Source organism: Macrobrachium nipponense, chromosome 28 (assembly GCF_015104395.2).
Source record: "Macrobrachium nipponense isolate FS-2020 chromosome 28, ASM1510439v2, whole genome shotgun sequence".
In the NCBI taxonomy this organism is placed as follows: Eukaryota; Metazoa; Arthropoda; class Malacostraca; order Decapoda; family Palaemonidae; genus Macrobrachium; species Macrobrachium nipponense.
Genome location: NC_087217.1, coordinates 2,857,387 through 2,879,792, shown reverse-complemented (window position 1 = coordinate 2,879,792; position 22,406 = coordinate 2,857,387).

The following is a 22,406-nucleotide window of genomic DNA, read 5'->3' as shown; positions in this document are numbered from 1 at the left end:
TGTAAGGGATGAAAGACTAACGCTGTAACTAAAAAATTATAGTGAAAATTAATTTAATCACTTTGAAATAATTAGACCGAATGAAAGTGAACACAAATGTTGCGAAGTACTCATTGAAAGGCACATAAATAAATATTTTTTCCACAGACAAATGTAGAATTCGCTTTACTAATTATATCTTTCACAGCTGTCTTTTTATTTCTTTTGAAATTTACTCGGAATCGGGAAATGACAATACATACGAGATTAATACCAGACTCCATAGCTTTCAGTAGCTTATGTCTACGGTTATAACCACATACTAACTTACTCCCGTGTTGTGATTCTGTAAACATTCAAATGGCATGAATGCACCAGAAGTGATGTTATTAAGAAAAGAGAAATTTATATATGACGTAATGGATTCTGATACCAGTCATTTAATAGAATGGTTGGGTTCGTACAGTATCAATGGGTTGTCGGGCAAACCTCACCTCTTTTGAACCTCCATCTCCAAGTAATCTTCAACTGAAATCCAGTTGTAAGCTGATCATTTGACTTCCCTTTTAATATCAATCATTAAAGTGTCATTAGTACGTATACTCTAAAGTTGACATGTGGGCATTTGTAAACATTGCCACATACTTGAAACTACTTTAGGAGATCGAAACTCAAAAATTTTTTATTTTCATTTTGCAAGCCAATTTCGAAGGATAAACTGAAGCTTCACGTTAACTCCTGTTAATGCCCCTCTAAGGGCTCTTATACACGATACTTAGCCAAGTATGGTTTCGCAGCGTGGTACCGAAGCTGTGCTCGGAAACTGCTCGTGTAGACAGAAACGCTGAACCACTTAAGTTGCATTTCCTGGGTAGCTACGAGTGAGCTGAATACTTGCGTGCTTCGATACCATGCCTCAACCCAAAACCATACTTGCCCAAGTATCGTGTATAAGAGCCCCAACTCGTAAATATAATTTGATACAACAAATGCTCCAGTAAGGCGTGAGGTTTTTCACAAAGTTCTTACAGTTATAATGATGATGTTAATACCACGCCTTTGTTTTTCTAAGTACAAGTGCTTTAGATGGTGTACTTTGATGTATTACATCTTGATCATCATCATTACCTCCTGTGACATATGACTCAATAGGCCTCTTGGAAGTTGTGCTGCTTATATCTATCCTTTGGTTCATCTTTGGCAAATTTCCACTCCACTCGGCCTCTGAAATCATAGCTCTCCCCGTGATGGTGTAAGGGACATGTCCAAGCCACATGTGATTTCCTCCTCCTCTTTTCACCGTGGATATTTCATGATAATTCAGCCGGCTATACCAACACCATCACCACCCCTTCAATATATAGTTTTTGTAGCAGGATACGCCTGTTTAAGCGCCTGAGTGGCGTGGTGGGTCTGGTGTTGGCGTACCACCTCGGTGGCCACAAGTTCGATTCTCAGCTATTCCATTGAGGTGTGAAAGATGTGTATTTCTGGTGAAAGAAGTTCACTTTCGACGTGGTTCGGAAGCCACGTAAAGCCGTTGGCCCCGTTGCTGAATAACCACTGGTTCTATGCAACGTAAAAATACTATACAAACAAACAAGATACGCCTCTTCAATCCACGTATTCCTTCTCATTTCTTTGTGCACCTCGTTTAACTTCAGTTTATAGTCTTGAGTACTTCACAACGTTTACTTTCCAAGACACTCCATGTATCAAGCAGCCAGCTCAGCATAGAATAATTTTGAGAGAAACGCTTTCCTCCAAATTCAAATGTATAATCTTTTACAGAAAGTTTAATCAGTTCTATTATGGCATTCTTTAAGAATATTATATTCAGTTGTCTGCTGTCTTGGATTTCAGATAAAAATTCAAATTTAATCATCAGTGGGTACTTTAGTGAATAATGACACTACATCAAACTTACAAGCCTGGAGTCACTACTAATCTGTACACTATACAATTTATTTATGAAGTCTACATTGTTCCTTACATGAACCTGAAATGGAGCATAGTGGATTTAGAATATCAACAGGATATTGTGATATGTTTATGATACAAATCCAGCAGAACTAATTACTGTCAATCCGAACATAAAGGGTGAAGTTTGAAAGTTCAAACGAATCTTTTTAATCAAAAAGATCCTTTCCATTAGGAAGTCTTACTGTTCTGTTGAAATTATTGTTCATAGTGTCAATAAGATTTTTATTAAAATCTTTGTATGTTTTCGTCACTAAAGTTGGTCAATTTCGTCTATATAATCACTCTTATTTAGGATTAGATAAAAGCAATTATTGTTGACGCAGTGCGTAATTCTCTTAAACTGTTAGGGTCGCAATGGCTTGCTGTTATAGCTTTAGTTGAAATGCCTTTGTTATTCCTCATATGCCAGGGCTTAGCGGACACGCCATTTCCTCGCGCGCTGTGTCCAGTCAGAGCGCTCTGTAGTTATCTCCGCAAAGCTTGGAATGAAGCTATCTTCTCTATTTGCCTGTTTCTTGTATGGCCGTATTTAGGCTATATCCAAAAGTTATAAAAAGATTTCAATTGCTATATGATGTTTTGCGCAGTGGTGATCCTACGTCGATCACACCTTCAGATATTTAAATCCTATGGCCCGTACCACGACATTATGGAAACGCCCCTGGTGGAAGTATACTCTCATGCGCGTTGTCCTTGCCGAAAAGTTTGAAATTTGATGTAATTTTGTATTTTAAATTTTGGTTGACTAACCTATTTTTGGTTTTAGTAATGTCTTCTCAGTGGATATTACTAAAAAAAATTTCACATACAAACATATTATTACGTACAATTCAATCTTATCACAGCTAATACTTGAAAAAAAATGGTATGTTTAAACAATACAACAACGGACGTTTAGGTTATTCCATGAGAATATTTGCATGGAAATAGGAGTGCATGAAATTTATAAATGAATTATTTATATATAAGCATCGCCTTCATGTCTCTCATGTACTATATCTTCCAGTCATCCCCAGCCTCCTCCCATCTCGTAGTTATCATTTAGGTAGATCTGGGTTTTCGAGCTCTTCTGGTGCCCGAACGCGCCCAGCTGATATTATCATACATTATTCTTGCATAGATTGTGTAAGGACAAGGGCAAGCCATCTCCATCTCCCTCATATTGCCTTCTCATCGGCATACGGAACTTCTGTAACTTCCAATATTGAATCATTTCAAAATCTACCATGCCAACCGTTTTCTGATATTCTCCTTAAATCTGTATTTTCAAATCGACAAATGATTTCCGTCTTGTTTCATTGTCATGCGGTGATTCTTATCCTTTTATCAATAGAAATAATATTAACAAGTATATCATCTTACTTTTGCATGCAATTTCAGTCTATTTGATTTCCAGATTTTATGTTGGTAATCAATTTTTCCCAAGTAAATTATTAATATCGACAAGAACAAATAAAAAAGGCAAAAGAAAGTTAATACCTGAGCTGTATTTTCTCATTTTTGATCTGCGGAAGTTTTTTTTTTTTTTTATTGGACATATAAATGCATTTTTTTTATTGGTACAGTATTTGTACGACTGTCATAATCTTAGTGATGTGGGAGTCATGGACAAACTATTATATAAGCACGAAGAGTCGGTATGAAAAGAGGAAAACGCCACAAGGAAAAATAGATAAGCAGTTTTGCCCCACACCCCTTATTCTGAACGCTATTCTTTTTTTGATGTCACAATACCGTTGGAATTTCAATTGAATTCTTTGCAAAGACTGAGAGCCCCCCCCCCGCCCCTCCCCTTCCCGTGTAAGACAAACCTTTAGCTTCATATTAAACATATCTTGGGAAATTTACGACCCTCCAAATTTCGTCTTTTCCATCACAGAATGTGGAAGTCTACGGAAAAACCATATACAGCTTTTGAGAGATGCCTTCTACATCAAAGACATTTATTTGACAGATTTCATAAGAGGAGAATGTCAAAGAAGCAAAATATGGCTGCGTGAGAATGGCAAAATATTAGATATCATATCCACGAAGAAGATAAAAGTACTCGAAGGAAAGAGTTAAAAAATTATAAGAACAATATTCTGAGAATGTCTTTGTATGGATTTTAAAGGTTATGACATTCGTGGAATCTTTTCCGCTAACAAATATGTTACCAATGCAACAGGTTGTGCAGTTGTCGCGATGTACGGGGAAAGGTATTGCCCACTGAATGTTGAGATTTCAATGGGAAACACTTGCTTTACTTCGATGGCTGAACTAAAATATTTCCACTATCATCTTCCAAGTTTTATGTTCATAGTGTTTTTTTTGTTTTTTTTTTGTTTTTTTTTTTTTTTTTTTTTTTTTTTTTTCAGTAGGTCAGGGTAACTATTTATTTTCTGTCTTGCCGCATGTCACTCATCCCCCTCTGGTGTTCATCGCTTTTCTACAAGCGCTCACACAGATTAGGGAGTGAAGTTTTTCATTCGAAAATTAGCTGGGCTGCCAATAATTTTTCTTTTTTTTTACAGTTGTCTTCCCTAAGCCTGAAGATTAAAAGAAAAGGGGATAACAGCGAATGAAATGTTAGAGAAAATTTTCAAAAGCGGAAAATATAAAGGAAATCAAGCAATGCATTATTATTATTATTATTATTATTTTTTTTTTTTTTTTTTTTTTTTGCTCTATCACAGTCCTCCAATTCGACTGGGTGGTATTTATAGTGTGGGGTTCCGGGTTGCATCCTGCTCCTTAGGAGTCCATCACTTTTCTTACTATGTGTGCCGTTTCTAGGATCACACTCTTCTGCATGAGTCCTGGAGCTACTTCAGCTCTAGTTTTTCTAGATTCCTTTTCAGGGATCTTGGGATCGTGGCCTAGTGCTCCTATGATTATGGGTACGATTTCCACTGGCATATCCCATATCCTTCTTATTTCTATTTTCAGATCTTGATACTTATCCATTTTTTCCCTCTCTTTCTCTTCAACTCTGGTGTCCCATGGTATTGCGACATCAATGAGTAATACTTTCTTCTTGACTTTGTCAATCAACGTCACGTCTGGTCTGTTTGCACGTATCACCCTATCCGTTCTGATACCATAGTCCCAGATGGATCTTTGCCTGATCGTTTTCTATCACTCCTTCAGGTTGGTGCTCGTACCATTTATTACTGGCAAGGTAGCTGATGTTTCTTGCACAGGCTCCAGTGGAGGGCTTTTGCCACTGAATCATGCCTCTTTTTGTACTGGTTCTGTGCAAGTGCCGGGCATTCCCTTGCTATGTGGTTTATGGTTTCATTTTTCGTATTGCACTTCCTACATATGGGAGAGATGTTATTTCCGTCTATCGTACTTTCAACATATCTGGTTCTTAGGGCCTGATCTTGTGCCGCTGTTATCATTCCTTCAGTTTCCTTCTTTAGCTCTCCCCTCTGTAGCCATTGCCAATTGTCATCGCTGGCTAGTTCTTTAGTCTGTCTCATGTATTGTCCGTGCATTGGTTTGTTGTGCCAGTCCTCTGTTCTTTCTGTCTTTCTCATGTCTCTGTATATTTCTGGGTCTTCGTCTACTTTTATTAGTCATTCTTCCCATGCACTCTTTAGCCACTCGTCTTCACTGGTTTTCAGATATTGCCCCAGTGCTCTGTTTTCGATGTTGACGCAGTCCTCTATACTTAGTAGTCCTCTCCCTCCTTCCTTTCGTGTTATGTATAGTCTGTCCGTATTTGCTCTTGGGTGTAGTGCTTTGTGTATTGTCATTTGTTTCCTGGTTTTCTGATCTATGCTGCGGAGTTCTGCCTTCGTCCATTCCACTATTCCTGCGCTGTATCTGATTACTGGCACTGCCCATGTGTTTATGGCTTTTATCATATTTCCGGCGTTGAGTTTTGACTTGAGTATCGCCTTGAGTCTCTGCATATATTCTTTCCTGATCGTGTCCTTCATCTCTTGGTGTTTTATATCTCCTCCTTCCATTATTCCCAGGTATTTGTATCCTGTCTCATTTATGTGTTTGATGTTGCTCCCATCTGGTAGCTTTATCCCTTCAGTTGTCGTTACTTTGCCTTTTTGTATGTTGACTAAGGCGCATTTTTCTATTCCAAACTCCATCCTGATGTCCCCAGATACAATCCTTACAGTCTGGATTAGGGTATCTATTTCCTTGAAGCTCTTACCATACAGCTTGATGTCGTCCATGAACATCAGATGGTTGATTTTGTTGCCTCTTTTCTTGAGTTGGTACCCGGCATCCATCTTCTGTAGTACTTTTGTCATGGGAATCATGGCTACTACGAAGAGTAGTGGGACAGTGAGTCGCCCTGGAAGATCCCTCTCCTGATATTAACCTCTGCTAGTCTTATTCCAGAGCTTGTAAGTATTGTATTCCAGTTGCGCATTGTATTTTTGAGGAAGCTGATGGTATTTTCCTCTGCCCCAGATATTTTCAGGCATTCTATTAGCCATGTGTGTGGTATCATGTCGAAGGCTTTCTTATAGTCTATCCATGCCATGCTTAGGTTGGTTTTCCTTCTCCTACTGTTCTTCATTACCATTTTGTCTATCAGGAGCTGGTCTTTTGTGCCCCTACACTTCCTTATGCAGCCTTTCTGTTGGTGGGGGATGGTGTTTGTCTCCTCTAGGTAGTTGTATAGCCTTTCACTGATGATACCTGTTAGTAACTTCCACATTATTGGTAGGCAGGTGATAGGCCTGTAGTTACTGGCTATATTTCCCTTACTCTTGTCTTTTTGTACTAAGGATGTTTTTCCTGTGGGCATCCATTTGGGTGCTTGGTGATTTGAGATACAATGCTGGAGTTGTTCTGCTATTCTTGGGTGTAGGGCCTTGAAGTTTTTGAGCCAGTATCCATGGACTTCATCGGGACCTGGGGCTTTCCAGTTTGGCATTTTCTTTAGTTGGTGTCTGACTGTGTCTGTCGTGATGTCTGTGAATCTTTGTTTTATTCTCCCTGTTTCTTCTTCCTTGACTTCCTGGAGCCATGTTGCATGTTTGTTGTGTGATACTGGATTGCTCCATATGTTTTCCCAGAGTCTCTTACTTGGTTCGGCTTCAGGAATTTCTGGGTGGTTGTCTTCCCCTCTTAGTTGGCTGTATAGTCTTTTCTGGTTGGTTCCGAATAGTTTGTTCTGTTGGTATCCCTTATTCCTGTTCATGTACCATTGGTGTTGGTGTTCGAATCCCCATCAGTTCTGCTACTAATCTTGCTCCTGCATATGTCAAGTTATTTGTTTCTGTGATACTGGTGGTGTGTATTATGCCCATTATTTCATTGACCTCACTTGTTTTCTCCCTTAATTTCTTGGTGTTGTAGGCTTTCATGGAGGGGATCTTTGTTCTCTCTGTATCTGGCTCCATCCATTGTCTAATCTTTTCTACCCATTCCGTCCTCTGTGTTACTTCGTCGGTGTTTCTTCGTGTGTAGTTGTTTGATACCTCATCCTCCCTGTCGTCTTCTGTGGCATCGTCTCTCAGTTCGTCTTCGTGTAATTCGTTGTCGTGTGACATTTCCCTTTCCAGTTCTTCTCTTTCTGTTGGGGAGAGCCAGTTCTTTTTCTTTATGTTCCTTACTTGGTCTGCCAGCCTCTGCTCTGTTTGGGGGGTGTTATTCCTCTCATTCCAGATGTTGACCAATCTTCTTCTATATCCTCTCTCCGTTCGGGTTTGCTTCTGATGTAGCATCTCCAAATTTCCTGAAACAAATTCATTTTCCTACCAAAAATAAGTAAGAGAAGAACTTTAGAACTAAAGATATACAGGGCATAAGAATACAAGTGAATAAAATGAATTATGACAAAGCGGAACGAGGCCTTCATGAAACTAATTTAAACTAAGTTGCAGAAGTGACGGCAGATATTGAAGTCTGGGAACACTATTTAGATAGCAACCACCCAGTATAAAAAAAAAACCTAATAGGGTATTTGAGGTCACCCAGTTGCCATAAACGCTTGTATGGATTCTCCAGTCAGTTACGAAAGGCGTTTTCAAAGGCGAGGATACCGTGCTTTTTAATGCCGATGATTTTAAACCATGTTCTCTACTTTTACTACTAATTTGTATGCTATGCATTGTTACTGAAAGAATAAATAACCTTCTTTGTGTTAAACTATGGACATATCAATGGATTCTTGACTGCAAGCTAGTATCCAAGTAAAATTAGCCAAAAGTACCTGGTAATAGTAATGTTTCAGGACGGTTCCTTGTATCGGATCTTTTTGGTAGGAAAATGAATTTGTTTCAGGATACCAGGTTGTATTATGTGAAGGGTAGTGGAGGATCAGAAAGTATCGCTTGAAATAGCGTGCCATTTAGAGATTTAAAATCACTCTACGAAAGATGTATGGTTACGTACAGGAGATGGGGACTTTCCTTTGACAGACTTTGGACTGAACATAGTACACAGCTCATTTTGACAGGAGATCCTCTTGGAGAGGCGCATTGACGTCATCCCGATGTAAGTTCCGAGGGATGACGTTAATGCGCCTCTCCAAGAGGATCTCCTGTCACGCGCAGGAAGGAGCAGTATTTAATCATGCAAGGACTGCCCATAATAAAAGAATCCGACGCAGCGACATCGTCGGTAACTTCGAGGTTATCGACCAAGCACCCGATCTACGTCGTTTGCGAATCTTAGAAGCGCTGCACATCGGGAGGGAGAAGCCCAGTTTGAACATCACACAGGAGACCTTCCTCCTCCCCACCGCCGTCAGGAGAGCAGCAGACACCGCCCCACAACGACCATCGCACCAGAGGGATCCTGAGGATGATAGAAGCGTTACCTCTCATCCTGAGGACGTCCCTAGTAACCCTGAGGGTGATCGCAGCTCAAGCTCTCGCCCTGAGGACGACCTGGTAGCACGCCCTTCGAGGGGACCTCCACCATCACCAATAAGGATGAGGCTCCGCCCACGAAGAGGACAGCCAACCAGCAACGGGCCCCCTGATGACATCGCTCGTGACGTCACAGGTATTGCCCAATGAAAAGTGAGGTATCCGTTTCTTCAAGCCAACCGAATGCAATAAATAGCTTGTATTATTATTATTATTATTATTATTATTATTATTATTATTATTATTATTATTATTATTCAGTGTACTCGTGCAACCTCAATAGGTTAAAGAATATTCGTGAAAGAATATTTTTAAATTAACCTTATGATGAAAATACGTTAAAAAAAACTTTAGACCTGAAAATATACAATGTTGAAAATAAGTAAGAGAAGAACTTTAGAACTAAAGATATACAGGGCATAAGAATACAAGTGAATAAAATGAATTATGACAAAGCGGAACGAGGCCTTCATGAAACTAATTTAAACTAAGTTGCAGAAGTGACGGCAGATATTGAAGTCTGGGAACACTATTTAGATAGCAACCACCCAGTATAAAAAAAAAAACCTAATAGGGTATTTGAGGTCACCCAGTTGCCATAAACGCTTGTACGGATTCTCCAGTCAGTTACGAAAGGCGTTTTCAAAGGCGAGGATACCGTGCTTTTTAATGCCGATGATTTTAAACCATGTTCTCTACTTTTACTACTAATTTGTATGCTATGCATTGTTACTGAAAGAATAAATAACCTTCTTTGTGTTAAACTATGGACATATCAATGGATTCTTGACTGCAAGCTAGTATCCAAGTAAAATTAGCCAAAAGTACCTGGTAATAGTAATGTTTCAGGACGGTTCCTTGTATAGGATCTTTTTGGTAGGAAAATGAATTTGTTTCAGGATACCAGGTTGTATTATGTGAAGGGTAGTGGAGGATCAGAAAGTATCGCTTGAAATAGCGTGCCATTTAGAGATTTAAAATCACTCTACGAAAGATGTATGGTTACGTACAGGAGATGGGGACTTTCCTTTGACAGACTTTGGACTGAACATAGTACACAGCTCATTTTGAAATTATTGCTAAGTCCCCTTGAGTTTTGTAAGTACACTCTGCCCAGAGTGCTTGGAATGGGGGGTTGCTTGGGGGGGGAAGGACGTTAAAGAAAAAGCCAAGCAGTAGTTTCAGGTTGAATAAGTTGGCGTTATTCATGAGGCATTCCAATATTTATTTGTTATTTTTTTCAAATTGTAGTTATTTTAACGGTTCACTTTTCTACCTCGTTGTTTGGAAGTATTTAAGAGTTATTTGGGACTATTTATAAGGCTGTGTGTGAATATTATTATGAGTTTTTATCCTTTTTTTTCATTTTGAAAAATGACAAAAACAGTTAAATAAACAGATAATTTTCATTAGTCATCGATGTTCATTTCAGATGTGTTGACGTCACCGAAGAAAGATTGCTGAGAGTTGCCAGACGCGATGTCTTATTTTCTTGAGCTAGACAGCGTTGTCTCGTGGGTAAATGAGAACACAGCTTCAGTGAACATAATGCACGTGTTTGATTGTCTCTTTGCGTGAGACCAGAGGAGAGATTTAACATTAAACATGTGCGGCGACGAACTAAGTGGGTGATTCAGCCTTGGATCACACTTGTGCATTCGAGCATTAGCTCTGTAAATTCATTTTCGTAATCATTTTTTTTTAATCATACTATGATAACAATAGCCAGCCTTACATACGTAATAAAACAAGTCTGCTGGTGGGTTTTGGATCTTAGTTTGATGGTGGAATAAGTTCGTGACGTCCTCTTCAGGCACCTAAAAGTAACGAGATATGAGCACGTTGGCAATAAACGAGCATTGATTTGACTCAGATTTATTGTTATGCTTAACTGAAGAATAGTTGTCATTAAAAAAACACGGGTTCTCTCTAAGCGCTTGACTTAGGTATCGACCCTTTCAGCAGGAATTTGGTCTCTCTCCACCCGTTTTACTCCGTAGTGCCGCCGTGAGGTGCACTGTAGGCATTACTTATGTGTCTTTGGAGCGTCCATTCGTCCCCAGCTGCAACTTCTTACATTCCTTTTTACTGTACCACCAGTCATATTCTTTTTTTCCATCTGACTTTCCAGCCTCTATAACTATTGTTTTAATTGTTTTATAGTGCAACTGCGAGGTTTTCCTCCTGTTACACCTTTCAGACCTTTATACTGTAAATTCCCCTCATAGGACCCAGCCTTTGGCCTTTGAGCTAAATTCTATATTCTATTCTATTCTGCATAATTAAATAACTCCCACTTTGCTAAGACTGAGCGAACATTACTTTATCGAAACCCCGTCATTCCATTCTCTCTCGATCACGTGCTTTGCAGTTTTAGTGCCTGTATACATCGTGCATGTCTACACACAAGCTGCACAACAAAAAGCGTCATACTGATAAGGGTCACGAGATAAACAAACGAAAGTATTCGCATCGTAAAGCGAAACGTTGGCAAAATATGTTAATGCAATCTAGCCAGCGGGTGTCTGTCGACAGTTTCCTCGTTAAGGATTTCCATTTGGTTACACAAAAATAACGATCCGCTTTGGTGAAATTACGCTCTGCGAACGTCACTCTAATGTGCAAAGATTCATCTGAAATGTTCACCTTGCTATCCACCACCTTCAAGAGCTACGGAAGAGAAGAAACCAGGAAACTTCCTCCCAATGCATTAATTGCTTTTCCTCTTGGATGTGTGCATGGAGAAATTTGGTTAGATGTATATATATATATATATATATATATATATATATATATATATATATATATATATATATATATATATATATATTTCCTTACTTTAGGATCCATGGTATTTATACGTACATACATACATGAATATATATATATATATATATATATATATATATATATATATATATATATATATATATATATATATATATATATATATATATTATATATATATATATATATATATATATATATATATATATATATATATGTATATATATATATATATATATATATATATATATATATATATATATGTATCTAGTTTTTGCCTCATTCATAATCAGTTAAGAAATCAATTTTCTTATGTCTTTCACAGGTTTGTATTTATTTTGCAGGATCGCGAACTGTCATAATTGAAGAGTCGCTCGATTTTTATTCCTTGATGGCAACAGGCCAAAAATGCTGGTGATATATATTCATCAATAGATTTCATGACTTACGCATGTAATCTGAATATACTTGTTGCTTATGAATTTGAATGATAGGAATTCTCAAGTCTACTTTAGTTCATAAGTGCATCTTAAAGAAAACGAAGATAGTTACTTTATTATTACCCCGTGACAATCAGTTAACCAAAATAAAATCACAGTTTAACCGACAACCCAGTATATAAATAACACTGTCATTTAGAGTGGTAAAGGAATTATGAAATCGTTCTCTGTCTCTGTCTCTCGCGTGTATTAACTATTATCATAGGTTGAAAAGAGATGAAAACAATTGAAAATATCACAGGAACTTTATTCAGTCTTCGTCACTACCAATTGATGAATCATCTTCATTATCACTGTCGATGTTGATAATTACGGGATCTACAGGTTTGTGGATGTTATCCGTGGATCAGTATTCATCCTCGAAGGCTCTTGACCGTCTCACTTTTCTATTGAGATTGATCCCTAACCTATTGTTAGCTTTTTCCATTTTTTTATATGGTTTGGAGTCGTATTGGAAATGTATATCTGCAACGACTTGGACAAAGTAACATGTCGGCTATGACAGCGATGCAAAATCCACCTTCATCAATTACGCAGTCAATACTTATGGTGCAAGTACTGCAGCCGACAGACAACCCCGTTAGCTTTACGGTATTACCTAACTCGCCAAGGCTACTTACTATACACGGAATACATTGGGGAAAATTAACTATTATTATGATCATTCTGTCAAACCTCCCTATCCTCTTCATTATGAACTCTCCAATTATCTGCTGGTATTGAAAAATATCATGGAAAACGGTATTTTATTCCATATTGTAAATTACATTGGGGGGAGAAATGAGAAAAAACCGCGATAAAGAAAGTGAGAGAAAGGGAGGGAGCGAAGGAGGGAGAGGGAAGTAATGGGGGATAGCGGGCGTTCGAATCTGTAATTGAGACCTGCTGACTCTTACGACTTTGCCTACAAAAGAGTAAACACCTTAACTAACACCATTTGACAATGATCAATGTTAACAAAAATTAGACCGAGGTGTCTTGTACACTGTGTTCAAGTGCCATTTCGATCGAATAATTAGTTTGAAAGAGATTTGAGAAAAACGATGATTCGCGGTCCCTGACATGCAAAGGCTGCAGTATCAGAAACCTTGACTTCAACCAATCACGAGCTAGCAACGCATATGCCACAGCTGCCTAAAACCTACGTTGGTGAGCGGACAGATGGAATGTAAGAGACTATACGTAGTTAGCTGCAGCAGCTGATATGCTCTCTCTCTCTCTCTCTCTCTCTCTCTCTCTCTCTCTCTCTCTCTCTCTCTCTGTTACCTGAATCTTTATCCAGCCCACAAATTGCAAGGAGTGGTCGAATGTGAAGTGAGAGTGGCCGCTAGGATAAAAGTCATGGCATATCCACCAACGAGTCGAAATAAACAACAGATTGAGACAGAATACATTTTTGTAAAACAGAAAGAAGCACATCTTTCTCCTACCGTCGTATATGGACAAGTCCTAATCTAAACCTTGTAATTAGAATCTCCTCAGTCTCAGCCTAAACACTTGCTCCACATGAGGTTGCTCATCTCCAAACAAAACGGTTGCCAGCCACAGATGTTTGAAGAATGATGAAGTAACTGTCATTATCAGTTTTTGTAGATGAAATTGTAATTGAATAAAGTGATTCATAAACAGAAACACTGCCAACTAGATATGTTAATTTCCATAAATATTCCCCAGAAGACTTAAAGAAACTGCATCCAATACATCTAATAGTATAAGCAACGGTAAAAGCTTTGTAACAATTTGTACTCATAATGAAGATGGTAACAATAACTCTTCTTCTTTCCCACCGTTATCCCTGCACTAAGGGGTCGGTTGTCTGATGCACCTTTTCTTACAACATCAAGCATGGTTTATTATTTGGCAAAGGGGTTTTTACGACCACATGCCCTTGCTGTCATCAACCACAGTTATTGGCGGTGGACCTTGCCTTTGACTAAAAAGTCCACCTGCAAGGTAGCAGTCTCCACAGTTATTGGTGGTAGGCCTAGCCTTTTACTAAAAAAAAAGTACGACTGCAAGGCAGCAGTCTCCACAGTTATTGGTGGTGGGCCTAGCCATTTACTAAAAAAAGTACGACTGCAAGGCAGCAGTCTCCACAGTTATTGGTGGTGGGCCTAGCCTTTTACTGAAAAAAAGTACGACTGCAAGGCAGCAGTCTCCACAGTTATTGGTGGTGGGCCTAGCCTTTTACTAAAAAAAATTACGACTGCAAGGCAGCAGCTGTCCTCTTTTAGTTGCCTTTTACGACACGTACGACCTACGGTAGTAGTATTCTTAAACCCCTACCACAGGGTGGAAGACGGTAATGCTAACTATTTATGTGCAAAAACATAAAAGTCGCAACATTATTCCTTTATATAGATGAAATGCTCGAAAGTTCATAAAACTGTACAGACTTCCGTGTTAAGTTAGTTCACGTAGGAGACTGTGAGACACATGCTCGAACACTTGTTCAGTAATGATCCACTGGAGGCCATTTGTATGAAAAAGATAACAAATCCACAGTGACTGGATGGATGTCTCATGATCAGCGCGTCGCAAGGCGTTGGATATATGTGTGTGTGTGTGTGTGTGTGTGTTTATGTGTATGTGTGTGTGTATGTATATATATATATATATATATTATATATATATATATATATATATATATATATATATAGTTAAATTTTTAAATTGCTTTTTTTACCGATTGTTGATAAGCAGATGTGATGAGCAATGACATTCTTTGAAACAATAGATATAGATATCATCATTTTGACTCCCATGGAAGCAACCGAGGTCTTAAAATGACAGATTCAGCGTTAGTTCCCTCGGAGACAAACGAGCTATGATAAATGTTAACGCATCACTTGGGGTGGCACCAGGTGGTGGCGCCAGGTGAAGTCGCTGCCTCAATAAAACAGATCACGTCTTATGTCTGTGCATAAGCGGAAGCAACGATCTGGGTTTGAGTAGATTTTATGGGTGTGATAATGAGCTGTATATGACGCCACGCATCTGTTCCAGTGCAATGAACTTGTGACGAATCAATGACGTCATTTCGAGGGGAGTGTCTTGTGGGAAAGTTCGTGGTTGTGTACGTACGAGCTGTTTCCCCTATATAATGGGAAGGTAAAATATCTAAGTCAGAGAAGCGCCCCAAGTCTGTAGGAGGTTTGGTAACCTGGAAAACCGGGAAGTATGGAGTTTCCATTAGGGAGTTTCCCCTAATGGAGAGGTGTTACTTATAAGACTGTGTTATGAATTTTCTAGCTGCCTATTTTATGACTAAACTAATGTTAGTTAATGTAGAGAAAGAGGACGAGTATGGTTTAGTCCCCAGGGTTATTTGAGTTTTCTGCTTGAATAACAGTGGTAAATTATTTGGATTTTGAATTTTAACTTATTCAGTTAAACATTTGTTTCTTTAGAATTTGATTTAATTAGTTAACCCTTTTTTCTTAAATAAATGTATTTTTGTAATTCACGAGTCTGATTTGGCTACCTTAGGTAATTATGAGAGAGAGAGAGAGAGAGAGAGAGAGAGAGAGAGAGAGTCACTCAGTGCCTTACTGCTATAAGTTCATGGCTACCAACATACTTCGAAGAAGTAAATTTTATATATACCCCTCCAGTCTCTGAGGAAAGGTCAGACACACACACACACACACACACACACACACACACACACGCACGCACATTGCTAGATCTAATGATTATGTTTCAAGAAATTTACTGGAATCGGCAATTATACAAATCACTAATAAAAACAACCTAAATCTTAGTCTGGGAATGTACCATTTGGACCCATATATTTGTAAGATGTTTATGAAGGACCTCAAAATAAATGAACAACTAATAAATTAGTCCCACATGTATATAGTTATTATTTCTTTCTCTCTCTCTCTCTTTCTGGTTCGATATTCTCTCTCCCTCTTTCTCTTGTTCGATATACGTATATATATTTATATTTTCATTAATAATTTTTGTTGGGAAAATTTGTGTAAAAATTCATGATATTAAATTGTATATACTCCCGTGTTTTTTTTCAAAATGTACTGTTTTCTGGCGACACCTCCTTTCTGTAGAGTGAAAATCGCCCTTATGGCTAATCTGGTAGTGTCAGTTTGTATATTAAGCCTTTCTATGACTATTTTGTTCTTTGTAAAATCAGTTTGCCTCAGTAAAGGGTCCGAACAGGACCGAAAGTACTTGGCTATCTCGCTTTTTCATCTTTTCCTTCGTGGCAAAAAAACCTTTATATATATATATATAGATATATATATCTATATATATATCTATATATATATATGCAGCCTCTTCAATTTTATGAGGTGTATTAGGTGTTTCCTCTTCAATTCTTTGGAAGTCCTTGAAAATCAAGCTGCTAGCCCCCAACCGATATCCCCATTGGCTATCACCCACCGCTGTCTGCTAATTAACCACTTGCCTAATTCAATGTTCAGGTCAGCAGAGTCACAGTGAATTTGATAAGACGTATCTCTAGACTCCCATTTTGGCAAGATAATAATGCTAGTCATCAACAGATGGTAGGGACTCCACACACATACATAGATGCACAAGTGTGTACTTGCGTGAAAGACATGCAGCGACTTTGCGGGAAGTATTCTATTATGTTCTACAGATAACTTTCGATCTGTTCTAAGATTTGATCACCTTGTGCAAGACATGGACGGAAAGTTGCGTCATCATGATCTACGAACATGATCATTATAATGGATTTGCATATGCGTGTACGTTTTGGAAAGGTGCATGTATTCTTCAAAATGAAAATGTAAGTATTTTTGCAATTAAGAATTGTGACGATAACTGCATTCACACTAACATTTCAAACAGATAATACTTTCTGACTATATGTCGGCGAGGCATTTCTGGAATCGTCGAAACTCATCACTTACTCTTTCCTGGAACTGCAGCCGAGTTTCAATTATTTTTTGCTTTCGCCGTAAAGAATTTTGAAAGTAAAATACAGCGAACACGAAACGTGAAGTCTGACTTGGTTTTCAACAGCCTTTAATTTTTGTCACCAAGATGGATGGTGACAGAAACCTGATGAAGATACTTTTGAACAACGGGGCGGATTGGCGTTCTTGTACCAGTGTTTCGGAGCGAAACATTCGCAATGTTATCCGTGAAATGCGAGAGTGCGGCTTTTGACCAGTAATTTTTTTTTTTTTTCGTTTTCATTTTGCTTCTTAAAGCCTTTCTTCCACCTTCAATGATTTTCTTTACATCACACACATGTACGTATATATATATATATATATATATATATATATATATATATATATATATATATACATATACATATATATATATATATATATATATATATAATATATATATATATATATATATATATATATATATATATAGAGAGAGAGAGAGAGAGAGAGAGAGAGAGAGAGAGAGAGAGAGAGAGAGAGAGAGAGGTTTATATGCTGATGATGAGCCCTCTATACTGATATTTGAAACGGCTGATACTGTTGTTTGGAATACCGACAAAATTTGACAAACATATAACATGTAGATGATGATATTGTAGTCATCACAAAGCTCAATAGAATGAATTATATCTCCAAAGAAGTAACGAGCGTATGTGGTAATGTTAAAAAGGTTAGCTTTGAGTGAAAGGAATGATCAGAGTTTTGAAATGGTATGGTCATATGGAAAGATTCTTCCTCGATGACTCGGTGAAAAGATTGTTGATCAGAAGTGTTTTGAGGGAACGGGAGAGTAAGTCCTAAAGAGAGTTGGATTGATGTCGTTAAAAAATAATTGGATAGCAGTTAATGAACGTCCTGGAACTGCGCAAGTGTTTGAATGATAAAGCCGAATGGCTGAGTGTGTGTGTGTGTGTGTAGGAGGATTTAATCTTCTGATAATGTGGCTTTTGCTTATTTGTTGATATTAAGTAGCTGATGCCATTGTGTTTTTCTGCTCATGAGTGTCGGTTTTTGCTGGAGGTGCCGCTTTTTACAGTATTTGATAGATTCAGTATTTTCCTTGATACTGTTATGCCTACTGTAGTTTTGCTTACCTGTATTCCTTTCATTAATCAAGTGTAAGTAATTGGTATCATATGTTCGATAAAGGACAATCGATCCTGTGGTTGGGAAGTAAGAATACTACCGCCTGTCGTAAAAGGCGACTAAAAGGACAGCTGCTGCCTTGCAGTCTTACTTTTAGTAAAAGGGTAGGTCCACCGCCAATAACTGTGGTTGATGACAGCAAGGGCATGCGGTCGTAAAAACCCCCTTTGCCCAATAATAAACCATGCCTTTGATGGACGGCAGTGGAGAAGGCGCATCAGGCAACCGACCCCTTAATGTAGGGATAACTGTGGGAAAGAAGAAGAGGTTCGATAAAGGACAATGGATGTTTTTCCATGTCGGCATTCTTGTTGGGGTTTAATTAAATGAGATTACTGACGACTAGGAGAAGGATGCCACAAATAAAGATGATATGGACAAGGAAGGGTAACGTGATTTGTAACAGAATAAGGCGTAGAAGGAGGAGTATGGGAGTCTGATGAAATTCAAAGTTTCCTAAACGATGACAGGGCAAGTATAAGGCCCGAGTTCTTTGTCTCGGGTAATAATATGGTGGAGTCCTAGTTGTTGGCTGTAGATTGGAATTGAAGTGGTCCTTGTATATAATATAGTCAACCGAGTAAACATTTTATATTTTAGAATATAATGCATTATCTGAATTTCAAGATGTTTGTGTTAATGGGGCATCATATCAGTTTCCTTCTTTTTGTATACTTGCGCGTATTCTAAAATGGAAATTCATAACTATTATTGGGACTTAATTTGGGCAATGTATTATACGTAAGGTATATTGATTACAAAGTTCTACTGCATGTTCTGGTGGGTATATTACCTTACTAAGACACTACATCATTGCGAAGTCAACTTTTGTTCACTAAATCTAATTAATCTGAAAGTGTCATCAGCTGTATAACTGTCGATAAATGTTATTTTTTTTCAAACAGTTTGGAAATTCTGTGTAAATTCACTGATGCTGTTATCTTGATCTTTTGATATAATTATCTTTGTTATAAGTTGAATTGAATGTAAAATTTAGGCCAAAGGCAAAGCACTTGGGCTAATGAGGTCAGTCAGAGCTGAAACGGAAATTGGCAGTAAAGATGAAAAAATAAAAAGAAATCAAAGGAGGTACAGTAAAAGGAACAAAAGTAGTTGCAGTTAAGGCCGAAGGCACGCTGCAGAGAACTTTAAGTAATGCCTGCAGCACTCCACATGCGGCGCACTGACGGCACGATCTCCTTACAGAGGGAATGACGGACGCTTATACGTAGAATGCGTTCAAACGTGCTTTGCGGTACATTTTCGCAATTCGTGATAAAATTCCTTTTAGTCATGGAGGAAAGTTCCATCTTTGGTAATGCAGTGAAATACCAACGTCTTACCATTAGCATTGATTTTTTTTTTTTTTAACTCGCGGCAGTAAGAAGTGAATCATTAATCCGACTGGGTTTTCACTTCTGAAATCACGAAAGCACAAACTAAATAGTATCTGCAACTAAGGGGCTGATTCAACGCAGGAATCAAATGAGAAAGGTCATTTGTATATTTACCTTCTTTACGGAACGAATACACGCATTCATTACGTAGATATGGTGAAATGTCATTCGTCTTCATTTTATTCCATCATTAAAAACGTATTATTTGTTGGAGTTACAGCCTTCATGAACCGAATGAAGTTAAGCATTTTTCTTGGACCGATTACATCAAGAACTCCTCCATACGGGGTTAGTGCCCTTAGTGCACCTCACGCGGTTCGCTGTAGGTGTTACTTCAGTCTTTGCAGCGTCCCTTCGGCCTCTAGCTGCAACCTCTTTCATTCCTTCTTTCATCCATCTGACTTCCCTTAACCCTTTTCTAACAATTGCTTCATAGTGTAACTGCGAGGTTTTCCTCCTGTTACACCTTGATAACCGTCGTACTGTCAATTTCGCTTTCAGCTCTGAATGACCTCACAAGTCCCAGCGTTTGGCCTTTGGCCTAAATTCCACATTCTTCTTCTTCTACATCAAGAACTCAGACTCGTGCGGAACTGTAGAGACTGTCACTGACTGTGTTCCTGGAAACTGCCGTTAAAGCCTCGGTCGGCTGTTAGACTGTTCAAGCGTATTGCACCCGGTGTTAACTGCTCCGATAATTCTCGAAAGATAACAATAACTATAAAGGTTAAGCGTCACAATCGTTTGGTTTCCTTTACAGGCAAAGTCGATCTAACGTTTGTCCAGAATTTGTGTTTGTTTCATCATTGTTTACCATGCATATATGTTTCATCATTGTTGACCATGCATATATGTTTCATCATTGTTTACCATGCATATGTTATCAGTATAATTTCCAGGCATCATTTATTCATATATTCCTTAAATGAATGCTGTGGTGTTTGTAGAGATTTTCTGTTTATTTCAGCTTACTGTATTTATTTCACAGGTGTTATGTTGGCTTACCCGAGTAGCCATTCCGTGACATAATTTTCCCTTTTGCGCTTTTTATCAATAAATATTTCTGACGAGCTAATACAGATGCAGCAACGGATCTCGTGCAGTTATCTCTTCCTCCATGCTGATTACATAAACACAGTGTAGTGATCAAAACGGACTCTGAGGATTTACGAGTTGATGAACAAGTAGAAAAATATAATTAGCACAAAATGACAGTAACGATTATTATCATTTAAGAGACAGTAACTGGCTAGACTTAATTGTGGAGTACGCCTATAAAATGCCACCATGCAAGTAGTTTTAAATAGAAGACAATAGAGAAGATGACTGCAGGGAATCTATATCCAGAGGTAGCTGGCTTGTGACTGTGTTAGACTTAAAGCATCTGCCCTCTGATGCTGATGAACTCGAGAAAAATTGCAAAATATTGTCAAGCATTGAATCAGTCCGAAAAATGTTAACAACTGCTATTTTTTTTCTATATTCAGTTTTCACTCTGGAAAGAAATAGTGGTGAACTCTTGATAGCACAAAACAATATCATATCCAGAATCTGTGGTGTTTTTGCTCAACACTGAATTTGGAGAAGTTGTTGATTTGTAAGGTTGGCGTTAGTTCTGATCCTTTCAAAATTAAACAACGTTTGCGGTTTTTGGTGCTGTGTCTCACGGCTACGGTGTCAGTAACTTAGGTGTTGCAACGCCAGTTTTAGTATCCATAAATCAATCAATCAATCTCACGCGCTAGGTTGCAAGTTCCATAATGTGTTTCATTGGAAAGTTAGTGATGAAAGAATGGCGCATCATCATTTACTATTTCTGCAGAGTTGCTGCTGTGGTCAATGCCATTACACCTTTCACTTGTATGTAGGGCTAGTACTATTACAAAGAAAAAATCCTATATGAACTTTCTTAGAATAAAGCGTTGAAAAATTTGTTTACAAAATGGATTATCGCTTGAGTGAAATTCATTATTTTTGTCACATCACAACAGCTGTACTGACGATACTGCAACGCTCATGATCTTATCGGCATGGATGACCAGAATTTTGTTATTCAGTTGTATCTGAAACCAAGGAATGAAATTATACATATTACTTTATATATATAATATATATAATTTATATATATATATATATATATATATATATATATATATATATATATATATATATATATATTTAAATCTGATCACTACTTTCTCAAATGAAAGCGCCGAAGCAACTTTGGTATATTGCTACGGCAATGGCGGAGATGAGAACAGATTATTATCGCAATAATTCAGCTCGTTATTGTGTTTTGAAATATAAACGAATGCTTGCATAGTATATTTTTTATTTGTTTGTTGTTATTGATTTTTTTCTATATGATTTTCGAAGTTATGTATGCAAGCAATGTCCCAGTAATTTCTGTCAATACTTAAAGTTTGCCGTCTCTCTGTTCGTATACAAAGTAAACTTGAATTAGTGCAAATTACAGTTCTTTGATTATCAAGTAACCCCTGTTAACAAACTACAAGGCGTTTACTGTGCCGTAGCCCATCAGACATTGAAATCAGTAATTGATATGCATTTTATATTACTGACTGATAAATTACGAGTACATTAATAATCTTTCGTGTTCCAAATTTCTCATTACTGAAGAAAAGAAGCAAAGGCGATCTACGTAACAGGGTTGAATTTAAAGTTTTACCATCACGCAAATGCATACACATGATTTTTAGGTAAACAATCAAAAGTTTGTAATTTTGCTTCTGCCCTTAAAACTGCGTAGACGATTGTGTAGGTACACACACCACGGAAGCAGGCAGCAATGGTATCCGGACTGGCTGTTATCGAAAC